The following is a 26335-nucleotide window of genomic DNA, read 5'->3' as shown; positions in this document are numbered from 1 at the left end:
GCTTGTCATTATACATATTATCCAGGGCAGGATATTGGTAGAATATAGTTTCTGCAATTTGTTAAAGGTATTATATTCATATTTATAATCTAGTTCTATAAATGGAATATTATACTTACTGTTACAAAATTACAATTAAAGACATTTATAATTCTATTTAAGAGCAAAATAAAATTTAAAAAACAATGTTTTTTATGGTGTGGGAACTAAAGAGTATGGAGACAAAAGGGGGAATATATTTAAAAACTTGTTAAATGGGCTCTTTAGTGACTTATTTTTATAACGTAAAATTATCTCTGAAAATCTTGGGTAAACTCTTCATTAAGTTTCCTTGTTCTTATTTACACCATTTACATAAAAATAATAACTACATCTTCTCTCAATAAAACATGAATATTTTGTTAAAAAATTCTTTTAGTCTTTGTTTAGAGGAGGTCTGTTGGTGACACATTGTCTTAGCTTTCTTTCATCTGAGAATGTCTTTTTAAAAGTTAATTAATTAATTAACTAATTTGAGATGGAGTTTCACTACTGTCGCCCAAGCTGGAGTGCAGTGGTGAGATCTCGGCTCACCGCAACCTCCGCCTCCCGGGTTCAGGGGATTCTCCTGACTCAGTCTCCTGAGTAGCTGGGATTACAGGCACACGCCACCACGCCCAGCTAATTTTTTGTTGTTGTTGTTTTTTAATAGAGACAGGGTTTCGCCACGTTGGTCAGGCTGTTCTCAAACTCCTGACCTCACGTGATACGCCCGAGTCGGCCTCCCAGAGTGCTGGGATTACAGGCGTGAGCCACCGCGCGCGGCCAAATGTCTTGATTTTTGAAGGATAATTTAACCATATATAGAACTGGAGGCTGACATTGCTTTTCTTTCAGCATTTGAAAATGTTGTACCGTTTCCTTCTGGCATCCATGGTTTCTGTTGACAAATTTGTCATTTATATTATTTTTGCTCTATTGTTAAAATGTCGTTTTTCTCTCACCACTTTAAGAGTTTTTCTTCACAATTTCAGAAGTGTAATTTTAATGTATTTTGTTGGGATTTCCATCCATTTTTTTCTGTTTAGAGTTGGCTTATCGTTTTGATTCTGTAGGCATGTCTTTTGCCAAATTTTGGAAAATATCAGCAATTATTTCTTAGAATATTTTTTTTAGCTACACTTTCTTTTCTCCTTTCTAGATTCCATTGACATGATGTTAAATCTTTCGTTTTAGTTCCACAGGTCCTTTAGTTTCTGTTCATGGATTCCACCCCTTCTCCCAGTCTATTTTTTCTCTTTTGTTCAAGTTGGGTAATTTTACTGTTCTAGCTTCAAGTTCACTGTTTATCTGTGGTCTTCATTTTGTTGTTAAGCTCCTCCATTGAGTTTTTTTAGTTTTTGTATTTACTTCAGTTCTAAAATTTTCATTTGACTTTTCTTTATACTATTTTTCTTTTGCTGAGGCTTTATTTTTTTTCATTTGTTTCAAGAGTGTTTTTTAATTACTTATTGAATCATTTTTATAATTATTGCCTTAAAGTCCTTGTCAGATAATTGCAACATCTTTGTCATTTTGGTGTTAGTGGCTGTTGGTTGTCTTTTCTCATTGTCCAGTAAGATATTTTGATAGAGGAAGTTTATTCATTCTATCAAAAATAAAAAACTATATAGCTCCTCGAAGGTTAAATGCCCTAGTAGATGTTATTTGTAATGTTAAAATCAGGGACTTTCCACATGGGACCCAATTATTTTTAGAGGCTCAATGATTTTTAGAGGCTCAAATAACGAAGCTGTATTACTGTTGAACTCCTGAAATTACATGCAAAATTTGGTGTCCATGTGTTCTCTTCTATAGGGGGCAGTCCTCAGCTTTCATCAGATTTTCAAATGGGCAAATTATACAAAAAATCGTGTTGACTCATGCTACCCTATGCAGTACCTGGATGTATAAAGCAAGATTATATATCAAAATCAACATGATGTTAGTTATAATCTATAATTATAACAAAATAGCTAATATTTATTTAGTCATCTCAGTTGCATATACTAATATACTGAATTGTTATAACAACTCTCTGAGATGGGCTACACTTATTTTTTCATTTTTCAAATAAGAGCTTATTTGGGAATTATAAATCTTTTCCTTTTTGAGTAAATGCCTTATTTTCACAGCCATTTTAAAATTTCAGATTATATTATCACATGTGTAGAGTTCTAATTTTATTTTCCTACTGAACTTAGCTCTCAAACTCTGACTGCTATTTATTGCAGAAAACATTATTTTACCAAATTAAGGTAAGAAAATTCCTGGTGGTTTAAATCACAGTCTTTTTGAGTAAAGACTCCCCATTCTATCCCTATATTCCATGGGAAATCTCAGCTCAAGAGTCCTGTGGCACTCTTCTATTGGTGTCACTTATCTGTGTTTTTGGCCTGGGCAGCATATTAGTCCATTTTCATGCTGCTGATAAAGACATACCTGAAACTGGGAAGAAAAAGAGGTTTAATTGGACTTGTAGTGCCATATGGCTGGGGAGGCCTCAGAATCATGGTGGGAAGTGAAAGGCACTTCTTACATGGTGGTGGCAATAGAAAATGTAGAAGGTACAAAAGTGAAAACCCCTGATAAAACCATCAGATCTTGTGAGACTTGTTCAATTCCATGAGAATAGTATGGGGGAAACCACCTCCATGATTCTAATTATCTCTCAGGGGGTCCCTCTCACAACACGTGGGAATTGTGGGAATACAATTCAAGATGACATTTGGGTGGGACACAGAGCCAAACCATATCAGGCAGTGCATGGAGATCTTGATGGTCACTCCTTAAAGAATATGCCCACACTTTAGCTACCAGTGGCAGTACTGATACCATAAGTAGCCACATCCTTCATCCAGACTGAACTTTAGACTGTGTAATGTCCAGCTGATGCTAATGGTTCCCCACGTATACCCTCCTTCCTCTGCACTGCATTAGGCATACAGGCCCTCAATTCTCAAGTATGCAAAACACATGTCACATCTTGCCAATGTTCTGTGGAAGTGAAGTAAAACTCAAAAGGGAAAGAGATGAAAAAATCTGAGGCCCTTTATCTCCTCAGACTTGCCTTGCCTACGTGATAGCATGAACTATTCTTCATGACTCTCTCCTCTCAGAGTTCCATATGGAAAGTGACACAAAAGTTCTCAAGTTCCTTCTACTTTTGGATGGCCAAACCTATTAAGCGTGTCCTATAAAACTCTTTATGATTTTGACTCTAAGGAAAGGTAAAACTAGAAACGGACTTCCTTATCCATATTTAAATTGTCTTGCCTTCTCTTTCAAAACTTCTCCCAACTCCTATGCACATTCCAGAAAATGATTTCAATCTGTTCTCTAAGGAAAGACTGGACTAATGTTGTTTTATAACTTTTCCTTGTTATGGGATTTATTATATAATTTTATGTTCTTAGTCCTCCAGACTTGCACTCTTAACATGCAGAGCCAGGTTTTGCAAATCCAAGAACAGATAAACAACCACAATAGATGTTTAGAAAAACATGTCTGGGATACTATTTTATATCCGTGTGCTAAGTGATATGTTCTCTTTCCCCAAAGAAATAAGCGCTTTTTACTTAGTGGAAATTGTAAGAAATTATATTACAGGAATGTTGGCTGTCAAAATATTGTAATGCCCTAGTAGAATAGAAATGGATCCAAAAAGTCAACAAATAAGAAGATTTTGGAGTGTATCTTTCAGGTACAGTGGAAAAACTAGTATAAATTTACCTTTAATTTTGGGTAAATTTCTACTTTTTTAACCTTCATCTTTAATTTTTTAACTTTAATTTTGGGCAAATTTATACTTTTTTTAAATACTAGGAAAAGGGAGGAGAAGAAACCGTGGTTATTCTTGGAGCTAAGATTAAAAATGAGAATACAACTTCTTGGGCCTCATACAATCACTAGTCACTTTTTTCTTAAGATATTCATGATACTTCTAATGGAACCAACTAATTTCTATTAAAATGAACAAAACATCGGGTCATGGGTAGTCCTGGGGCCCAAAGGGAGAGAGTTTAATATTTAGTGAGCATCTCCTATTTGCTTTGTTAGGTTATTTCCTTTATGATTTTATTTAATCACCACAATAACCTGGTAACATAAATAGCATTATCTCTATGTTGTAAATGAGAAACAGAAGTTTGTAAAGGTTAAATGACTTGTCCAAGGTCATTCAGTTAGTAAGTGAAGGAGAGAGGATTATAACTCTATTCTTTCCAAAATTTTGTCCTTTCCTCTACTTCAATCATTGGCTACATGTAGGCCATTGACCCAGGGTTCATGGGAAAACATTTTTAAAGTTTTTGAATTCACATTTGCTTATGTGCATTCTTTTTTTTTTTTTTTGACAGGGTCTTGCTCTGTCACCCAGACTGGAGTGCAGTGGTGCAATCTTGGCTCACTGCAATCTCCGCCTCCAGGGTTCAAGCAATTCTCCTGCCTCAGCCTCCTGAGTAGCTGGGACTACAGGTGCATGCCACCACACCCGGCTACTTTTTTGTAGATACAGGGTTCACTGTGTTAGACAGGATGGTCTCGATCTTCTGACCTCGTGATCTGCCCACTTCGGCCTCCCAAAGTGCTGGGATTACAGGTGTGAGCCACCACACCTGGCCGCTTATGTATATTGTTATTTCACAGATACCAACAATAAGGCTACTCAATAAGAGTAAGCAGAATGTTTGGACAGAAAAGAAGTGACAAGAAAAATATGCAAGCACACCACCACCACACACACAAACTTTTGTTTAGTTTGTCATAAACAAAAAGGAAACTGTTCTTGAAGAAAACATAACTTAAGGAAAAGGATAAAATTCCCCGGTGATTCTTCATACTGTAAAAAACATAAGTTAAGGAATTCAATGAAAAATGAACTCAATGACAACATGACAATAAAGAGAGGTTGCAAAACTAAAACAAATGGTGAATCATTTCTGAATATATAATAAATAGATTTTAATGTGCTGACTTAGAGAAAGGTTTGAGATAATCACAGTAATTTTTAAATGGTAGATGTGAGATTAAAATATTAATGAAATTAGAGAGATAAAAATGTGATGGATAAAGATAGTTAAAAATAAGGGTACTTGACATCCTTGAAGAAGACAACCAACCCCTGCCAAAATGGAACAAATAAAACTATTCAAAGATATGGTAGAAAAAAACGAAAAGAAGAAGAACACCGAAACTAAGGAATGAAAAAGCATGCCACATTCTTGGAAATAAATGATTAAAAATATCAAGCAAATATGCTGATTAAATTATTGCACTTCAATGATCAAAGAAAAAGTTTTGGAGAACCAGGTGGAAAAAAATGAGTCACATACGAAGAAAAAGATCAATTTGGCCTAAAATTTCCCCTCAGCAAGATTGAATGCCACAAGATAATAAGTAATATAAATATACTCTGATGGTAGGTGCTGGTGGAGAGTGTGTTGCAGGAATATTGTATTAGTCTTGATTACTTTTTCAAGAACAAGATAAGAGGCACATATTAATCATGGGAGAACTTAGGAAATTTAGAAATAAATTTAAAATAACCTACTTATATAGGCAATCTAGCCAAAAAGCCAACTAAAAGATAAATGGAGGAGGCTTTGTCCTCTACCGAGCAATGGGCACTATTTTGGGGAAATGAATTTGAGTCATGAATTTTACATCCAGCCATACTTCCTTTCAAGTATTGTGGCAACAGTCATTTTCAAGGAGGCAAGATTTCAAGTAGGAACTCAGAAAACCTCATCTCTAAGTAAAATTTCAAATTTCTTTCTTTTTTCTTTTTCTTTTCTTTTTTTTTTTTTTTTTTTTTTTTTTTTTTTTTTTTTTTTTTTGAGAGGGGTCTCGCTCTGTCTCCCAGGCTGGAGTGCAGTGGAGATCTCGGCTCACTGCAACCTCCGCCTCCCGGGTTCACGCCATTCTCCTGCCTTAGCCTCCAAGTAGCTGGGACTACAGGTGCCTGCCAGCACACCTGGCTAATTTTTTTTGTATTTTTTAGTAGAGACGGGGTTCCACCTTGTTAGCCAGGATGGTCTCAATCTCCTGGCCTCGTGATCCACCCTCCTTGGCCTCCCAAAGTGCTAGGATTACAGGCATGAGTCATCGTGCCTGGCCATCTGTAAGTAAAATTTCTAAAGAAATACTTAAAATGCAGCCAACTATGAGAATTATCAAATTAAGGAGCATAAGTATGTAGGAAGCCTAGTGGTAAGTATTGAACCTATTAAAACGTGCGTGTGTGTGAGTGTGTGTGTGTGGCATAATGTGCATCATAAATTATGGCCCAGTAGTCAACATATAACTGATTAAAAAAAAAACGTGAGATAGAGGTAAACGAAGAGGGAGAAAATGGGAGTGATAATTTGTTCATCTTTTGTGACAAAAAGTCAATACTGTCTAAAGTTGAAATATGGAATTAACAAAAGTCACCAACCCTTCTTATTGTCATAATCTTTTGAGTTTATTTGTCTAGTAATTTGGTTGTTGGCTTCCAGGTCTATTTTTCACCCCTGCCATTGGTCTGCTCCGTATGTCGTGGAGCTAATTTCTATAAGCTATATTTCTTAGGCTTCTTTACCCAGGACTTTCGGTTAGGTTTGGCCAATGGGAATCAGAGGTGGCAGATTGATAGGTGGGGAAAAGCCAAGATACTCCTTTCTTTCTCTGCTTTGGGTGACATCTCTGGCAGTAACTGTGTTTATGTGATCCCAGCTCCCAAAGAACAGCCTCTGTAGTGCCTGCTTCCTCCAGCCAAGCAGCACTGGCTCCTGTGCTTTGAAAAACCACTTCCTTCTTTGTCCCTGAATGGTGGTGGCTTCTCAACCTTTTTAATAATTAAATTGTGCCACTTTTTTGATTATTGTAACTAACTCCTTACATTAAATTTCCCTTATTTAGCCATCTAATGGGCCACTTGGCATAGGTTTTGTTTTCTTGACTATACCTTGACAGTTATATATCATCCATAAGGAGAACTTTAAGTCATTAATATCTTATAGTAAACAGATATTTGTTATCAATTTTTAAAGTTGTATTTTGTTTTTTTCTTAAATTCAATTTTTATAATGGTATCTTTAACTATCTACTTACTTATTATCTAACTCCCTATCTACACATCTATCAACATCTATAGCCACATCTATAGATATACATACAGCTATGCATAGAAAAGGATCTGCTAGTTCAGCTTAACTTAATGATCATTATTTTAGATAGTAGGATATGGTCTTGGTTTCGCTCTCTTTTTTGAAATTTTGTTGTATTAAAGAAGTAAACATATATAATTTTCTATATATAACAAAATACCATACATTTATCTTAAAAATAATCTTTTTGAATGCAGTTAAGAAAATATATCAATTTCAGCCACCATCAAATTAATTTAATAACCATTGCCAAGGTGACCAGACACATTAATTTCATACTCACTAGCAGGGCATTGATTTAGTGATTTTTAAATGTAAGCCTGTAGATGTTATGAAACTGATTTATGCCTTGTATGACAGCAATTGTGCAGTTACCAGATACATTTTTCCCTGCGGACCACTATTATGCATCATAACAAGAGAAGACAGAAAGATGAGCGAAGCTAGAGAAAAAAGGCAATTAGCTAAAGCATAAAACAAACTATTTGTGAATATGTGTATGTTGCTATATATAATTATATATAATTAACAATCAAACATTTTGAACATGAAATTTATTTATGTAGCCGGAAGTTGTTTTCCTTTTTAAAAAGTTAGGAAAATAACATACTTTGTCTTATTAGATGTGTGAATTGAAAATAAGTTGTCTGTAACTTTGACATAGAAATACCAAACCACGCGAAGGCCCGCGGCGGGTGTTGACGCGATGTGATTTCTGCCCAGTGCTCTGAATGTCAAAGTGAAGAAATTCAATGAAGCGCGGGTAAACGGCGGGAGTAACTATGACTCTCTTAAGGTAGCCAAATGCCTCGTCATCTAATTAGTGACGCGCATGAATGGATGAACGAGATTCCCACTGTCCCTACCTACTATCCAGCGAAACCACAGCCAAGGGAACGGGCTTGGCGGAATCAGCGGGGAAAGAAGACCCTGTTGAGCTTGACTCTAGTCTGGCACGGTGAAGAGACATGAGAGGTGTAGAATAAGTGGGAGGCCCCCGGCGCCCCTCCGTCCCCGCGAGGGGGCGGGGCGGGGTCCGCCGGCCTTGCACTAATAAAGAAGAAAAGAGAGAAGAATCAAATCGACGCAATTAAAAATGATAAAGGGGATATCACCACCGACCCCACAGAAATACAAACTACCATCAGAGAATACTCTAAACACCTCTACGCAAATAAACTGGAAAACCTAGAAGAAATGGATAATTTCCTGGACACTTACACTCTTCCAAGACTAAACCAGGAAGAAGTTGAATCCCTGAATAGACCAATAGTAGGCTCTGAAATTGAGGCAATAATTAATAGCCTACCAACCAAAAAAAGTCCAGGACCAGATGGATTCACAGCTGAATTCTACCAGAGGTATAAGGAGGAGTTGGTACCATTCCTTCTGAAACTATTCCAATCAATAGAAAAAGAGGGAATCCTCCCTAACTCATTTTATGAGGCCAACATCATCCTGATACCAAAGCCTGGCAGAGACACAACAAAAAAAGAGAATTTTAGACCAATATCCCTGATGAACATCGATGCAAAAATCCTCAATAAAATACTGGCAAACCGGATTCAACAACGCATCAAAAAGCTTATCCACCATGATCAAGTGGGCTTCATCCCTGGGATGCAAGGCTGGTTCAACATTCGCAAATCAATAAACATAATCCAGCATATAAACAGAACCAAAGACAAGAACCACATGATTATCTCAATAGATGCAGAAAAGGCTTTTGACAAAATTCAACAGCCCTTCATGCTAAAAACGCTCAATAAATTCGGTATTGATGGAACGTACCTCAAAATAATAAGAGCTATTTATGACAAACCCACAGCCAATATCATACTGAATGGGCAAAAACTGGAAAAATTCCCTTTGAAAACTGGCACAAGACAGGGATGCCCTCTCTCACCACTCCTATTCAACATAGTGTTGGAAGTTCTGGCTAGGGCAATTAGGCAAGAGAAAGAAATCAGGGGTATTCAGTTAGGAAAAGAAGAAGTCAAATTGTCCCTGTTTGCAGATGACATGATTGTATATTTAGAAAACCCCATTGTCTCAGCCCAAAATCTCCTTAAGCTGATAAGCAACTTCAGCAAAGTCTCAGGATACAAAATTAATGTGCAAAAATCACAAGCATTCTTATACACCAATAACAGACAAACAGAGAGCCAAATCATGAATGAACTTCCATTCACAATTGCTTCAAAGAGAATCAAATACCTAGGAATCCAACTTACAAGGGATGTAAAGGACCTCTTCAAGGAGAACTACAAACCACTGCTCACTGAAATAAAAGAGGACACAAACAAATGGAAGAACATACCATGCTCATGGATAGGAAGAATCAATATCGTGAAAATGGCCATACTGCCCAAGGTAATTTATAGATTCAATGCCATCCCCATCAAGCTACCAATGAGTTTCTTCACAGAGTTGGAAAAAACTGCTTTAAAGTTCATATGGAACCAAAAAAAAGCCCGCATCTCCAAGACAATCCTAAGTCAAAAGAACAAAGCTGGAGGCATCACGCTACCTGACTTCAAACTATACTACAAGGCTACAGTAACCAAAACAGCATGGTACTGGTACCAAAACAGAGATATAGACCAATGGAACAGAACAGAGCCCTCAGAAATAATACCACACATCTACAGCCATCTGATCTTTGACAAACCTGAGAAAAACAAGAAATGGGGAAAGGATTCCCTATTTAATAAATGGTGCTGGGAAAATTGGCTAGCCATCAGTAGAAAGCTGAAACTGGATCCTTTCCTTACTCCTTATACGAAAATTAATTCAAGATGGATTAGAGACTTAAATGTTAGACCTAATACCATAAAAATCCTAGAGGAAAACCTAGGTAGTACCATTCAGGACATAGGCATGGGCAAAGACTTCATGTCTAAAACACCAAAAGCAACGGCAGCAAAAGCTAAAATTGACAAATGGGATCTAATTAAACTAAAGAGCTTCTGCACAGCAAAAGAAACTACCATCAGAGTGAACAGGCAACCTACAGAATGGGAGAAAATTTTTGCAATCTACTCATCTGACAAAGGGCTAATATCCAGAACCTACAAAGAACTCAAACAAATTTACAAGAAAAAAACAAACAACCCCATCAAAAAGTGGGCAAAGGATATGAACAGACATTTCTCAAAAGAAGACATTCATACAGCCAACAGACATATGAAAAAATGCTCATCATCACTGGCCATCAGAGAAATGCAAATCAAAACCACAATGAGATACCATCTCACACCAGTTAGAATGGCGATCATTAAAAAGTCAGGAAACAACAGGTGCTGGAGAGGATGTGGAGAAATAGGAACACTTTTACACTGTTGGTGGGATTGTAAACTAGTTCAACCATTATGGAAAACAGTATGGCGATTCCTCAAGGATCTAGAACTAGATGTACCATATGACCCAGCCATCCCATTACTGGGGATATACCCAAAGGATTATAAATTATGCTGCTATAAAGACACATGCACACGTATGTTTATTGCAGCACTATTCACAATAGCAAAGACTTGGAATCAACCCAAATGTCCATCAGTGACAGATTGGATTAAGAAAATGTGGCACATATACACCATGGAATACTATGCAGCCATAAAAAAGGATGAGTTTGCGTCCTTTGTAGGGACATGGATGCAGCTGGAAACCATCATTCTTAGCAAACTATCACAAGAACAGAAAACCAAACACCGCATGTTCTCACTCATAGGTGGGAACTGAACAACGAGATCACTTGGACTCAGGAAGGGGAACATCACACACCGGGGCCTATCATGGGGAGGGGGGAGGGGGGAGGGATTGCATTGGGAGTTATACCTGATGTAAATGACGAGTTGATGGGTGCAGCAGACTAACATGGCACAAGTATACATATGTAACAAACCTGCATGTTATGCACATGTACCCTACAACTTAAAGTATAATAATAATAAATAAATTAAAAAAAAAAAAAAAAAGAAATACCAAACCAGATTCCTTTTAAACATTCTTTAAGAGTCAGGAGAGATTGATAGAAAGGTAGAAATAATTGTGACCTTTCTGCAACAAGAAATTAAGAACTACTGGCATGTTTTAAAAGATAACATGTCAGTTAACACTGCCTATTGTTATCAAATAAATCTCCACCTTTTTGATGTCCTAGTTATGGAAAAATATATAAAAATGCAACAGTGCTGTGATTAAAAGAAAGAAATAAGAGTATAATCATTATTCAAGTATCCTATTTTACATTAAACTGGGTAAATATACCTTTGTTTGCTCTGCTTTAAATATTCTATTCTGAAACTGTGGTGTGAGTGAAAATAACTGTTTTACAATGGCTTCTCAGAGATATAATTACATATAATAAATAATTTAAACAATAACACAATTATAGAATAACTTTCTTTCTTTCTTTCTTTCTTTTTTTTTTTTTTGACGGAGTCTCGCTCTTGTTGCCTAGGCTGGAGTGCAATGGCGTGTTCTTGGCTCACTGCAACCTCTGCCTCCTGGGTTCAAGAGATTCTCCTGCCTCAGCCTGCCCAGTAGCTGGGATTACAGATGCCTGCCACTACACCTGGCTAATTTTTGTATTTTTAGTAGAGACAAAGTTTCACCATGTAGGCCAGGTTGGTCTTGAACTCCTGACCTCAGGTGATCCACCATGCTTGGCCTCCCAAAGTGCTAGAATTACAGGCGTGAGCCACCTCGCCCCATCCTAGTAACTTCCAATAAATGGGAATTTATAATGTTTTGAAGCTAGGATAATATTTGAGAGTTTGTCTTCCTAAACTGTTCTTCAGACTATTTCAAAAGAGGGATGTTGCTAAGCTTTAACTGAGTCCAGAAATTGCTAAGGGGAAGGGTTTTTTTTTTTAAGAAATCACTGACAATACTGCCATTCATTGTGTTTACAGCCAGTCAATTTTTTTTTTTTGGCTTGTTTGTTTTTTTTTTGAATTCTGAACACATACCATGTCAGAGAGAAAAGGACAACTTAAAATGTGTGACTTGGACAAAGCCCAAAGATTCACCTTTTGACCAAATTTTAGTAACGCTTCTCTGAGCCTTCTTTCGGCTTGGACTGCCCCCACCTCCACCTGCTTTTGGCCTACTCAGCCCAGTCTGAGCAAATAATCCTGCTAAGTCAACCCCTACCCATGATATCAGATGAAGTTCATTATCATTCACCTTTGATGTCTTGACCAGCCTTTAGCAAGATTCCTGTTAGGCCAGTTTAGCAAGAATTCCTATCCTTGATGTCTCCTGTTAGTAATTTTCCACCCACTGAGATTCTTACTATGATTATGGCTATTGTAATACCACTATTGCAGTCTTGAACAAAGTCTGTCACTATTCATAGATGGGGCCTCACATGGCAAGAGGCCAGGCACATGGGAACTAATTCCATTAGTGAAGACTCCACCCTCATGACCTCCTAATACCACCACCTTTTGTGTTATGATTTCCACATATGAATTTTAGGGGAACACAAACACTCAGACCATAGCAAACAACTTTACTGTTAACTAATGTGTCCAACACAGTATTTAAAATTAGACAAATGCAAACTGGAAACCTGTTGAGCAATAGGTTAATTTTCATTTGACAAAAACTGAGAATCATAATACTACCAACCTACCCAGAGTCCTTGTGAAGATAAACAATATGTGTAAAATATTTAGAACAGTATTTGCATATGATAAATGTTCAATGACTAATACATATTATATATTATTATGGAACCGTGATCCTACTACTACCGCTAATAATAATGAGAGAATAAGAGGAAGAAGAGGAAGAAGAAGAAGACGAAGATGAAGAAAGAGGAGGAAGAGGGAGGAAGAGGGCAAATGGTATATTTTTCAGCAGTGTGTGTGTGTGCATGTGCATATTTAAAATGGTTTTGTGCATGTTTGAAAGAGAAGTACAGTGCACATTTTTAGCTTATGCCTTCCAGCATGCAGTTCCTCTCCAGGTAACAAAACCCTATTTTTACTTCAGGAAAAGTATATTTTTTATTTGTATACAGTTGGAGCTCTGCTTAAGGTGCTCTGCTCTCCCTGTTCACCCTGATCTTGGTGTTCTGACAGGCTTGAGCTGATTGTCTGGATCCTTAGATGTTTCCTGTTTCTTTGGCCCTTTTCTGTTTTTATTTTTACTTTTTCCAGCTATTCTTACATGTGAAGAATACATATCCCTTTAATAAATTACCTTTTATATAGATTGACCAGGGATAATCTCTGTTGTTTGCAACCATATAATTCTAACTGGGTGTAGAATAAGAGTGAATAGAATTTTTAAACAAGGAGGGAAAGAATAAGAGTGAATAGAATTAAAAAAACAAGGAGTGGAGCAGTCATTCTAGAGCAGAAGGTAGGCTTTCCTTCAATTCATCTAGGATTACAACAGCAGGGAGGGGAGAGAATTACAGACAAGAAGGTGTGGAAGCAAATGGTATTATAAAAGATTTCTATGTGAAAGCACAGGTAGATAACCTTGATCTCAGTAAAGACAAATATTACACAATCATCCATTCTAAATGAGAATAAAAGGGAGTAAGTGGAATCTTAAGGAAAAAGAGGGTACAAAATAACCACCAGGAAGTGTCCTCTGAAAAAAGAGAACTTATAAAGCTAGTGTTTTTTAGACATTGGCAAGAAAACCTCGTATTAAATTTAAGAGAGAGAGCACTGAGTATTCTAATATATTTTCTCATGATAAAACCACTCAATATCAGTAAGCTTTGCCTAATCCAGGTTCTTGTTCTCTGGCAGCAAGTCATAATGAAAAGTAATTTAGTTTATACAATGCAAGTTGAAATATTAGATTTTCAACCAGAGTAAAATATTTGAGTCTGTGAGAGTGATAAAATCTTGGGAACTAATGGTATAGTACCAGAGTGGACTCAAAGCATAACATGCCTCAAAGAAACATAGAAAAATAGGTCACATCCCTGTCACATCTGTCAGAAAGATGCACAAAACAATATTTAGCAACTAATGGCTGCTTCTGTCATTGAAATATCGAGAAGACTAAAAGGCAAACTTTGAATTATTTATATACAACACTGTGACTTCAGAAAAAGTATAACTTCTAGTTCCTGCAGCAAGTTTTATCTCAACTCTCTACACCAAAACTGACCAACAGAACTTTGGTGATGATGAAATGTTCTATGACAAATATAATTTGACACATATAGTCTGTACTGTCACATGGGCCCAGAGGCTAGGCTACTGTATTGAATAGCACAGCTCTGCACCATATATATCTTCTTAACCTATTGATATTCTAAAAATGTATATGCAATATCCAAGAACAGCCCAAATGGAAAGTACAGATGATAATCTAAGAACTGATAAAATAGCTAGAATTTTATTATGGTTTCAATTTGTTTGTAAAAAGTATGCTAATCTTTATTACACATACTAGTGTTCTCATATATTTTCAGTTTAACTTTAAAAGAAAATAAAGTGTGTCTGTGGTGGTTAATATTGTGTGTCAACTTGATTGGATTGAAAGATGCAAAGTATTGTTCCTGGGTGTCTCTGAGGGTGTTGCCAAAGGAGACAAACATTTGAGTCAGTGTACTGAGAAAGGCAGACCCACCCTCATCTGGGTGGTCACCATTGAATCAGCTGCCAGCTGTGGCTAGAATAAAGCAAGCAGAAGAAAGTGGAATGAAGAGACTTGCTGCGTCTTCCGAACTCCATCTTTCTCCCGTGTTGGATGCTTCCTGCCCTAGAACATCAGACTCCAAGTTCTGTAGCTTTTGGACTCTTGGACTTCCACCAGTGATGTGCCAGGGGCTCTTGGGCCTTTGGCCACAGAATGAAGGCTACACTATCAGCTTTCCTACTTTTGAGGTTTGGGGACTCCGACTGGCTTCCTGCTCTTCAGTTTGCAGATGGCCTATTGTGAGACTTCACGTGTGATCGTGTGAGTTAATACTCCTAATAAACTCCCCTTCATATATATGTATATCCTATTAGTTCTGTACCTTTAGAGAACCCTGACTAATACAATGTCTAAATTCCAAATTGATATTTTTTCACACAAGTGGGAAAGAATATGAGATTATTTTTAAAGATATAAATATTTACATTTTACTTAATTTACACCTAATAGTTTTTAAGGAAATGATTCATTTCTATTTTTGGAGGATTTACTGATTTAAGTGACATATCCACTGAATAAATTTTGATGAAACATTTTGGAACAATATTTTGCTTTATCACTAAGAATTCTGCTCCTGGAGTTTATAGCTTAATTTCTTAATAAACTATTATCAAAACTGTTATCATAAAAGATCAAGTAACATCTTTTTTTTAAATATAAAGTGTGCAGTACATGTCAATGTTTAAGAAATAGTTCCTGTGTAAAATTTCAGGAAAGTGGGGACAGTGGGGAATAAGAAAGAATAGTTATGCAGATATTTCTATCTTGGTCCATATAGGTAGAAATGCAAGTGCAACCTTTGAGATTTTCTTGCTGCCAGAAATGTCCAATCAAATGAGGAAGATATCATAAGTAATTGTAGGTAGAGTAGTAAAGAACATATGTGAAAATACAGAGGAAAAAAGATTAATTCAAATTGAGATGTTCTGATAAAATTCTAGGAGGTCGACAGAAAGATATATTTCTGATCATGTAGATATTAAATGAATTATGCTAAGTTTATAAAATATAGGAATATAAAAATTAATATCCATTAAGAAGACCTCTGTGTATAAAAACTACATAAGAAGTAGTTGTCTATTAACTTACATTTTCTAAGAATTATGCAAAAAGAAAAGAATAAAAGATGTAATTTCTTATGAGAGACTTCACAATGCGGAGAGAAGTGGATTATATTTATTAAGATCTAGGAAACATATTTTCTGGATGTATAATATTTTTTACACAAGTGGGGGACACTATGAGATTAGTTCTTAAAGATATAATTACCTTAAATTAAATTTTACTTCATTTACACTTAATGGATTTTTAGGAAATGATTTATTCCTACTTTTTGAGGATTTACTGATTTGACTGAGATATCCACTGAATAAATTTTGATGAAATGTTGAAACAATATTTTGCCTTATTACTAAGTATTTTGCTACTGGAGTTCATACCCTAAATTACAAATAAGTATATCTATTACTGTTGGTAAGTTTAGCTATAATAACAACAGAAAAATATATAAAGGCACATACACATATGGGAAAATACACACACACACACACACACACACACATAATATCTAGTGGATTTATCTCAAAATCTAGAAGATTGAACCCAAGGATGCATCTCCATCAAAATAAAAAATGTACATTTTAGTCAGTTATATGGGTGTGTTATCTTCATACAAGAGAAGTACTACCATATTATCAGTTATCAGGTAGGAACTACTAATATCATAGGAAAGCACAGTACTTAACGTGACTTATGTGGTAGAATTTAGATATACTTTAGATTAACATATGCATGGGAAAAATATACAAGTTAAGACAGTATAAAGGCAGTATTTTGCTTATATATAGTTAGCAATATGTGTATGAGATTCAAATAATTAAAAATTAAGTTGTATCCATGGAATATAATAACCATATTCAGACAGCTTGCTTAATGCCAAAATAGATTACAGAATAAATTCTGCCTTAAACACATATTTTGATTTGGATAATTGTCCTCATAGCCATTTTTTCTTCTCTTACCTTTACATTTAATACTGACTACATTATTTGCCAGACTTGAAACCTGCAATTAGTTTAACATTTTAATTTCTCCAAATGAATCATGTGAACACTAATTTCAAAGGATGTTCAACAACTTGCAAAATGGGCATTTAAAAATTAAATAGTTTTGTTTTGTTTTTCTTTACTGAAGAACTAGTTAGAACCTTTAATATGTAAGTATAAGTCATTTATTTCTATTTGGGAGATATTTTAATAGAAGTTTAAAATACATTATTGAGGGCTTATTGTTTCCTGGGATGAATAAAATAAATAGGGATCCAAGTATCATGGATTTATAGACTAATGGGGAAGACAGATATGAAATAAACACACAAACATATATACAAGTAGACAAACACATGTAGACGTAAAAGATAAACAGAGAGGAGATATGATATTTCTCACAAATAAGACTACATGACTATTTTTCTCACAGCATCTCAGGGCACTAGTATTATTAGGGCCAGATTTGGGAAAATTTTGATTATGAATTTCCCAACCTTATCATTTGTCTTTATGTGATATATTTGCGTTTTGCAACTAATAAGTAACACCTTCTCAAATATGTTTCCTTTCGCTTGGGACAATAATTTCTGTGTTCTGATTACTCTCATGTTCTATGGTTCCCATTAAACAATTGTAATAATAAAACTAAGAACTTTGAAATGTAAAGTATTTGTACTTTTTGGTTTCTAGCCATGATACAATGGCATGCTACTAAAGTTATGATGACCTCCAATAATAAATATAATGCATTTGTGTACTTTCGTTAGAATATGTTAATTCAATAATAAATGATAACTGAATTATATTAAATCATATTTTCCTGGGGCCATTTGCAGGAGTTGAAATTATCGGCTCTCTAGTCTTTTAGTGAATATATACATTTATTAATTAAAATGAAGTTGTTATGTTTCAGTTTAGTTTAATATCATAAATAGCCTAGTTTACATATAAAACACATTTTTGTAGATTGGGGTATTTTTCAAATTTAGACTTTTATAAAGCTTTTTACTTAAATTAATGGCAGTGAATTTTCACTGCATTGGCTTAATTGGACTCCTGATGTATCTGTCAGTCTGGAATAAATTACCAAGCCAGTTCAGCAATATAAATAATAACATTTAAAGTGAAACATGAATGCCTATTAAAATATATCTAACAAAATAAATTATTTGGACTTTGTGTCCTAATTTATTTTTCTATATCACAAGTCATCAAGCAAGAGTGTCCTAATTTTTAAAAAGTATGGTTAATAAAACTCATTTTCCTATTGTACACATATTTTGCTTTTGAGTCATTATCTGATCATTATGTATACTATTCTAGGAAACCAAAATGATTATGTGAGAAATAATATACTTCTACTGAGTATGTGTGACTAACACAGAGTGCAGAATGCAAGAAAACTTTTTGGTCCCAAATTTCCACTTATGTATGTTACTTGTCAAATCTCTTTATATTTTAATTGGTGAAGTAGTTTTTGGTGAAGCCATGAAGACAATTCACCATTGTATTCAGTGTTAAGTGTGAGTGAGTGTTGTCTACATACAGTTCTAGGTACATCTTTATGTTCCTAGAATACAGACCTCGCTAAAGAGGACTATTTAAACTACTGTAAATCAGAGACAAGTTTCCCCCTACTCTCTTTCCGGACTACATGAAGCCACTTATTGAAAGGTTCATCACCACATTAAACATGGCAAATATGGAAATTTAAATCAAGGAAATAAAGTTAGCATTTTCTAGAATGTGTTTATAATTAACTTTATTAGTCTTACTTCACTAATAAAACAATTAAGATTATCTAAACATCTGGAAGTCTATGTGGGCAACAGAGAATTAAAAAAAGAGGCATGACACCATTATAAATGTGCATAATAAATACACACAATAAATTTTATATGTCAATGTATAATGTGCTATAGTTACTCATACTTTCAATTAAAGACTGCAAATGTCTATCTCAATACATATGATCTATTCATCAAATGAATTATGTTTTTCTTAATCATTTTGTCATTCATGCATTGAATTCTTTACTCAATTGGTGACTTACTGTAACTTCTACAGTGTAAGACTCCGATCACAATAAGAAATTAACAAATGCATAAGATAAACACTTTTATTATAGGATTTGTTCCCTTGCAAAAACTGTTAACAAATTATTCCAGGTTCCAATAATGGAACACAAAATTATAAAATTTTAGTTTGTTATTTCATAAAGCTTTAAAAAGCAATTTTGTCCATCACAACTATGAGGCATAAAACTAAGTGGATTAGCAGAATTTAATAAATAATCAGGTTTGACAATGGAAATGTAACCAGCACCTTAAGTTATACATTTGCTAAGTGCTTATTTTTATATCAAGTAACCTTTTACTTATTTGATTTATTACATTTCACAAAATTCTGCTTATTAACTTGTTATTACATAAATAAACAATATACTAAATTCTTTATCAAGTTCTCTTTTTCTATCTATAGGTATTAAAATAAAGGAAAAGCAAGTACAAATGCTGTGATAACAATTTAAGGGCTGCCACTAAAATGATAAAACCCAGAAGAGATGAAAACCTCGTATTAAACTTTGCTTTTTTTCTGAGATATTTGAAAATGATGTTTATCTCTCAAGAACCTTGGAAAGTACAAAATTTTACATGCCAAATATTCAGTTATTCTTAGTTATTATACAGTAAGAAAAAGACTAATAATTTTATCTTTGAAAGTATAAATCAGAACTATTTTTTAAAAGAAAATAAAAAATAGTTTATTTTTCCAATATAGAGGTCTAAAACAATACTGGGTTACATATTGAATTCTTAATATTCTATTTAACTCATAGTACAGTAAGTGTAATGCCAAAATCATGTGAGAATTATAATGAAAATACTTTTCTATTGAATTGAATTCTCTTATTACTCTCATACGCTATGAAAATTAAACTATCAAGATTATTAAAACTATAAAATTATCAAGATCAATAGCAATTCCAAATTTCTTGATCTACAAAAAGTTTTGGAATAGAGATAAAGATTCAAATGGTAAATGGAATTTCTTTACTCTCCCCTAGATTGGCAAGAATTCTATTTGATTGATAGTGACTGCCTGACTTGTTGAATTGAGAAGGATTCTGAGACCATGTTGGAACTCAGCAATTGCTGATTAGTTTCTGCCAGCTCCACTGGGATGAAAGATTAGGGACATGTACAGCATATATTTACCATAGGCTGCCTCTAACTTTTCGTTAGGAATATTTATTTCTCTGTGTAGATTGTCAGTTGATCAAACCAGTAATAGAAAGTGCCTCTACTTAGCTGTCTTTTTGATTTACATCATAAGTAAAGGCTATTCTACACCATTACGTTAGTTGATGGTATGGTTTTGCTACAGTTCTGTTACTGAGCAGGGACAGGGTTTCAGAATAACATAGGTGGATGTGATTATTTTAATTTTTAGCTGGCATATGGTTCTTTTATTGAAGAAAGAAATCCCTCCTGCTGATTTGGTTATTTTTCATGTTTATAAGGTATAAGTGTAGGCTCATATGGTAGATCCATATGAAGCAGTCAATTGAAAATAACTTATAAAACATGATTTATTTATATTAGTTCCACGTTTTCCTTTTTATATAAAATGCATTCTGTATATTATGCCAGAATGATCACATTTTATCATGTACATTTTGCAAAGATTATGGTTATCCTTTCTTCTTTGCTTTTTAGTTTAAAATGAAATTTATTACTTTTGGCTGAATAAGCCCTTATAATGGGAATGCCATATGTGCCAGCAAAGATAGTTTACATTTTTGCTTGTGCTGGCCTTGGCTGACTGTCATCTCTGTAGACTCACTTTCTCACTCTTGCCAACTCAGGATCTTAGAGTGTGGCCATGCGAGGAATTTCAGCGGCTGGCACCTCTCATCATGACTTCATGTATGCCTTTGCTTTTCACAACTCAAGGGGGTGTTCTTAATATCTTTTTTTTTAATTTCAAAAATGTAAACCCATATAGAGAGCAAAAATAGTGGCGTTCTTCTTCATATTGCCACTATCACCTATACTCAGCTTCTTTCCATTTTGCAGAGGTAATTACTTATAATAATTAGCTATGTATCCTTTTAAGCAGAAAAGATTGTTTAAAAACTCTCAGTTATATTATACATATTGTTCAGTAATTTGTTTATTCATCTAATTACATATCTTGAAAATATTTCAGTCTTTGTTCATCCATATCTAGCTTTGTCTTTCTAATAGCTGTATATTATTCTGTTATGTGGATAGAACATTATATATACCATATGTTATTATATAAATCATAATATATATATTTAGAATATATATAGATTATGCTTATTTTAAGAGCATTTAGGTTTCTGTTTATTTATATTAAAATGCTGCTATATGAATTGTTTTTCAGATATCATTTTATTATTTTTATTTGACAACTAAAAGTCATATATATTGATGGTGTATGTGTTCATCCATTTGCATTGCTATAAAGGAATACCTGAGGGTTTATAATTTATAAAGAAAATAGGTTTATTTTGCTCAGGGTTCTGCATGCTATACACAAAGCATAGTGTTGGCATCTGCTTCTGGTGAGGGCCTAAAGAAGCTTACAATCATGATGGATGATGAAGGGAAGCCAGCAGGTCACGTGGCGAGGGAGGGAGCAAGAGAAAAAGGGAGGAGTTGCCAGGCTCTTTTAAACAACCAGATCTCGTGTGAACTCAGAGCGAGAACTCACTCGTTACTGCAAGGACAGCACCAAATCATTCATAAGGGATCTGCCCTCGTGACCCGAACACCTCCCTCTAGGCCCCACCTCCACCACAAGGTCACATTTCTACATGAGATTTTGTGGGGAGGGGACAAAACATCCTAATTATATCACCGTATAATAGGATGTTTTGATACATGTATACATTGTGGAATGACGAAATCAAGCTACTTAACATATGCATTACTTCAATACTTATCACTGTTTTGTGGTGGGAACTCTTACAATCTACTTGCTTATAAATGGTCAAATATACAATGTATTGTTTTTAACTGTAGTTGGCGTAATGTACAATAGATATCTTGAACTTATTTGTTCTAACTGAAATTTTGTGTTTGTTGACCAACATTTCCCTCATTCCCCATGCCTCAGCCTCTGGTAACCACCATTTTACTCTCTGTTTCTACTGTTTCAACTTTTTCACATACCATATATAAGGGAGGTCATGCAGTGTTTGTCTTTCTGTTCCCGTGTTATTTCACTTAACACAATGTCCTCCAGGTTAATCCATATCATAGCAAATAATGAAATTGCCCTGATTTTAAAGGCTGAATAGTATTCCCTGGTAAATACATACCACATTTTCTTTGTCCATTCATCTTATGTATGCATATTTTTTAACGTTATATTTAATTTATTTAAGTTTATCTTTAATCTACCTGGGATTTATTTTTGCTTGTAATGGGTGCAAATGGAGATATTAAATAGCTTTCCACTGGATTGCAATGCTAATTTTTTTTCTTTTTTTTAACGTTTTAACTTTTATTTTATGTTGAGGGGTACACGTAAAAGTTTGTTATATAGGTAAATTTGTGACTCAGGGATTTGGTGTACAGATTATTTTGTCACCCAGGTACTAAGCATATTACCCAACTGTTTGGTTCTTTTTTTTATCTTCTCCCTTCTCGTTCCCTCCTCCTTCAAGTAGGCCCCAGTTTTTGTTGTTCCCCTCTTTCTCTCCATGGGTTCCCATTATTTAGTTTCCACTTATAAGTGAGAACATATGGTTTTTGGTTTTCTGTTCCTGGGTTTTCTAAGGACTAACTTTTTAAATACTAAAATTCACATCCAAACATTTCTAGACTCTTCCTTCTGTTTGACTAATCTGTTTCTTCACTAAAATCATTCTGTTTTCATTTTTATATGCTTATAATGTAACTTGATATCTGGTAAGAAAATATTCCTTGCACTATTTTTTACCAGATATTTTTTAGTTACTCCCTCTAGTTTTCGACTCCAGGTGGACTTTAGAATTTGCATACCAAAATCCATCTAAAATTGTAATGGCTTTCTCATTGGATGTGGTTGAATTTATATCTTAGTTTGTGGCATCTTTAAAATCTGTAACTCTTCCCATCTAGGAAAATCTTCTCTCTCTCCTTTTATTCAGAGATTTTTTATCCTCTTTGTATTCTGTATTTATTTTGTCCTTTATGTTATGTTATTTATTCCTTTATAGTTTCTGAACATTTCTTGTTAAATTTTTTTCCCAGCTATTTTAAGATTTTGGTGCTATTTTGAAGTACCTTTTGTTTCTAAAGTACTTAACCCTAAAAAAGAGTCAGTTACTTCTGCCAGTCATTATTTATAATTAATTATTTTGTCCTACTGTATATAAAATATTTTATTTGAGAAAATTATACACCTATATTTTGGTGTTGGTTTATTAAGCTTCAGCTATTTAAGGGTTCATTTAAATCTTGCTTTGTATAACGAAACTTCCGACATTTCAGAAGAAAATGTTCTACATTTCTCATTCCTGGAAAAGGCAATCCCCCGTTTCTTCCAATTTCAGTATTTTTGGTAACAAGTATGGAAAATATATTCAAGTATTTTTAGTTTTTCTCTTTAGATTCAATTTGTGTGCAATGTGAAATATGGAACTAGATTTGAGTTCTTCAATTAACAGAACATTTTAATTTATTTCTACCCTAAGACACTTCTTGCATGTTCAGCCTCTAAATTTCTGGCAGTCAAGTTAGGAAACATACATTTGCATAGCTATTTTGGACAGTATTCATTATAGTATTGATTTAGTTCTACATCTTTCACGATGGCTTATTCATTTCAGAAAGTGGGAATGCAAACAAAAGGGGCAAACAATTTTTAAAAGTCATATGGGTTAACCATATTTTTAGTATAATACTTTGTTTATTGTGGCATATGGTTTTTGGACGTTCTTCTCTCTCATCTACAACACTAAGTTTTAAGCAACTTGGTTATAGCTGGCCTTCGTTCCAATTTCTATTTATGCTGGTAATGCTTACTAACACTTCCGTCATCTTGCTTGCTTTCCCTCACTCTGCTACTGAAGAGTAGGATTAAAGAAAAAAAAAGAAACAGAAATAAAATTAAATAAAGAGCTCATGTTGAAAAATAAGCCTAACTTGCCGGAAACATCGACATTTCCAGGCAGTATCTCACAATAAGAAGCTGTAGGCATTGAAAGAGTCACAGACAAATAATTACTTTCTTTGTTAACGGTTGTCCTGGGAAGTGTAATCGATAAAGTTTATATTGTAATGTGATATTTAGTATGCTGGCATCTTTCATTTTTATATCGTTAAGTCTCCTTTCTTTCTGTCAGGTTTGAATTTGAACCTTGAAGACCTGTGACTCTTTTTGCAAAATTGTCTTCAGGTACTGGGAACTGCTTTGGCAGCCCCTGTGAAGAGCTAGAAGTGTATAGGGTGTTCAGTTTATGTCTTCCCCAATTCTCTGGAATGCTTGTAACCAATGAAGAAAACTTCAGCTCCGTTTCCTCAAATCAGGACAAATTGAAGGAAAACTTACACTCCAGGGATTCCCTGATTGTTCTGTGGAAGTTTTCCTCTGTGATGCTTTGCTGGGAAGCTCACCCTTGCTGGAATTTCTCCCTTTCTCTAGTCAGCTGCTCACATGCTCTTGCTGGTTTCCTCAAGAGCACTTCCTTATTGTACCACTTACTATGCATCTTTGTCTCAAGACCTGTCTTCTAGGCCAGGTGACCTAAGACATGGCAAACAAAAGCATTTTGAATATCATTTTATATTTTCTGCAGGTTTTCAAGTTTCCCCATCAAATACACTGGCTCTTTATGTCCTTTTCTTTAGCCCTTTTAAAATTCTTTATCTTACTGTAAAAATTGCCTTTTTCAGTAATAACCCCCACATTCCTATCTAGATTCTCTCTTTGTTTGTCATTAGTTTTGCTTTCTCACTCAGTCATAGCTTACAACTCTGGGCCTCTTGCATTTGCCGTCAATTTCTGAAGGGGTCTGAGAGAATTAAACTTGGCAAGATTAGGCTTGAGGTTTAAACTCACTTAGCCTACAAAGAGTTCTTCGAAAGTATAATCTCAGGCATTGGAAGAAGAAAAAATAGGAGAATACATAGCTACCATTTATTGAGTGCTTGCCATATACCAGCCATTCTGCCAGTATTTTTCTATAATATTTCATTTAAATATCATAACACCTATATGAAATATACTATTATTGTCAGCATTTTATATATAAAGAAATTAAAGCACAGAAAGATTATTTTTTTCCTGTGTTTACTCAACTAATAAATACTATGTGAGCTAATGTTTCTCTGACCCTAATTCATCTAATTCATCGTCTTAACCACTATGCGGCATTGGCTCACAGAAATAAGACTCTTAGGAGCGACTGAGACTTTTGTTTCTGAAAATATGGTCCCAGTGTTAGTAGCATTAAATCTTCTGGGAATTGATTAGAATTGCAGAATCTTGGACTTCACTCTAGATCTCCTGAATTAGAATGTGAATTGTAGCAAACTCCTCAGGCAATCATATTTACATTAGTTTGAGAGACACTAGGTCAATTAAGCCATTGACCTAGATGGAAATTAAATTGACAGTTAACTCCACAAAATTTTACTGAAATTTACTCTGGGCAAACTTTGAATTAAGTATAAGGAATAAAATTGATACCCACTTTTAAAGTGTTTACAGCTGAGTTAGAATCCAAATGAGTCAACCAAATGAAATAGGTCGAAATTCTCACTCAATTGTCATTGTACAAACCATTGTAAAGTATACAGTCATATAGTCGATGAAGAGGTTTCCTATTTAGAAAAGTTGAATCTTGTTGTATATGTGTGTATACATATATATGTGTATTTATAACATATTTTAAAACAGCATCTGACCTTGGATCGTAGACCAAAATTACTCATGTTTTAAAAAAGACGTTAGCATTTTGGCATTTGTTTACAATGTGAGACAGAAGAGCATTCTGTTTTATTTTGTTTATAATTGATAAAAATGTACTTGACTGACCAGGTATGCACCACAGTTTATTAGGTAGTGGGGAAGCTTGTTTTCATCTTAATATACCAGCTTAAAATGAAAACTCAGTATGTATTTTAAATGTAAAATAATATTAAAAATAATGAGAACTCAATAGAGCATTTCTTTCTTTTTTTTTTTTTTCAAGAAGTGATAGAGTCTTAGTTATTTCTGTACTTGCTTTGCTAACTCCCTTGTGATTTAAGTAGAATACCTGACACTTCTAAAACTGTCTTTAACCAACTAGGTCAAGGATTCATGCAAATATTATCATGTTAAGCAGGAATATATATATCTTGGCACAGCAAGACCATTAGTTTCCATTTTGTAGTCCAAGTTTTGAGCTGCCAGATATCCATATAACTTCCAGATTACTAA

This window comes from Papio anubis, chromosome 12 (genome assembly GCF_008728515.1).
Source record: "Papio anubis isolate 15944 chromosome 12, Panubis1.0, whole genome shotgun sequence".
NCBI classification, from domain to species: Eukaryota; Metazoa; Chordata; class Mammalia; order Primates; family Cercopithecidae; genus Papio; species Papio anubis.
The sequence above is the reverse complement of the archived record's forward strand: the minus strand, read 5'-3'. Positions refer to the sequence as shown.